This window comes from Penaeus chinensis, chromosome 24 (genome assembly GCF_019202785.1).
Source record: "Penaeus chinensis breed Huanghai No. 1 chromosome 24, ASM1920278v2, whole genome shotgun sequence".
Taxonomy (NCBI): domain Eukaryota; kingdom Metazoa; phylum Arthropoda; class Malacostraca; order Decapoda; family Penaeidae; genus Penaeus; species Penaeus chinensis.
This window is the reverse complement of record NC_061842.1, coordinates 2,102,585-2,104,164: the sequence shown is the minus strand read 5'-3', so window position 1 is coordinate 2,104,164 and position 1,580 is coordinate 2,102,585. Positions and strand designations below refer to the sequence as shown.

At 48.5% G+C, this 1,580-nt stretch overlaps 1 protein-coding gene across 1 annotated transcript in view; it reads left to right on the top strand.

The window, feature by feature from the left end:
* The window catches only part of LOC125038165 (G protein-coupled receptor kinase 1-like), a gene marked incomplete in the record, with an annotated part of 116,466 nt that overhangs the window by 1,160 nt on the left and 113,726 nt on the right, over positions 1 to 1,580 (top strand).

The window sequence follows — 1,580 nt, the reverse complement described above, 5'->3', positions numbered from 1 at the left end:
ACGGGTCCAGCGGAGAGCCCATCAAAGCCACACACACCACTATTTGCCTTCCCTTTTGATGCCCTCGCGGATATTCGTCCGACCTGCTAATAGGCGACAAGCAGCCGGGGCCTCGTTGTCTCAGCCGGAAAAAAAGCCGACTCGGCAAGCGGCTCTCCGGGCGGCTTTCGCTCCCTCCAAAGGATTATTTGAGAGGAGGAAAAGGATATAAAAGGATAAGGATAAAAAGGGTCGTGTGTGTGTGTGTGTGTGTGTGTGTGTGTGTGTGTGTGTGTGTGTGTGTGTGTGTGTGTGTGTGTGTGTGTGTGTGTGTGTGTGTGTGTGTGTGTGTGTGTGTGTGTGTGTGTGTGTGTGTGTGTGTGTGTGTGTGTGTGTGTGTGTGTGTGTGTGTGTTTACACATGCGAGTGAGATGAATACACACGCGCACACACACACACACACACACACACACACACACACACACACACACACACACACACACACACACACACACACACACACACACACACATAGGCCGTACAAAAGATTATATTTCAATAAGAAACCAGAATGAGCATCCGCGTCAGACTAAAAACGCTTGCGGGCCTATAGCGTTCGACGCAAAAAGAAAAAGAAAGAAAGAAAGAAAGAAAGGAGAATAAGAACACGAAGGAGTAGAGCAAGAACAAGAACAAGAACAAGAACAAGAACAAGAAAAGAAGAACAAGAAAAAGAAGAAGGAAGAGGAGAAGGAGATGAAGAACAAGAACAACAACAAGAACTAGAACAGAAGAAGAAGAAGAAGAAGAAGAAGAAGAAGAAGAAGAAGAAGAAGAAGAAGAAGAAGAAGAAGAAGAAGAAGAAGAAGAAGACTGGAATTACACCCGGGCTATCCGCTGTCTCTTCGTAACTCTTGCCATCGCTCTGTCACACTCGTAAATTGGCTGGTTATTCGCCTTCTTCCTCTTCTTTGCGCTCTTCCAGTCTCGTCTCGTCTCCCCTCCCCCCTCCCCCTTCCCTCCCTCTCTTTCTCTCTCTCTCTCTCTCTCTCTCTCTCTCTCTCTCTCTCTCTGTCTGTCTGTCTGTCTCTCTCTCTCTCTCTCTCTCTCTCTCTCTCTCTCTCTCTCTCTCTCTCTCTCTCTCTCTCTCTCTCTCTCTCTCTCTCTCTCTCTCTCTCTCTCTCTCTCTCTCTCTCTCTCTCTCTCTCTCTCTCTCTCACTCTCACTCTCACTCTCACTCTCACTCTCACTCTCACTTCACTTTCACTTTCACTTTCACTTTCACTCTCACTCTCTCTCTCTCCTCCTCCTTCCCTTCCCCTTCCCTATCTCTCTCTTTCGTTCTTTCTCTTTCGTTCTTCTCTTTTCCCCTCTCTCTTTCCCCCTCTCTCTCTCTCTCTCTCTCTCTCTCTCTCTCTCTCTCTCTCTCTCTCTCTCTCTCTCTCTCTCTCTCTCTCTCTCTCTCTCTCTCTCTCGCTCTCCTCTCTCGCTCTCTCGCTCTCTCGCTCTCTCGCTCTCTCTCTCTCTCTCTCTCTCTCTCTCTCTCTCTCTCTCTCTCTCTCTCTCTCTCTCTCTCTCTCCATCCCTCCCTCCCTCCCCAC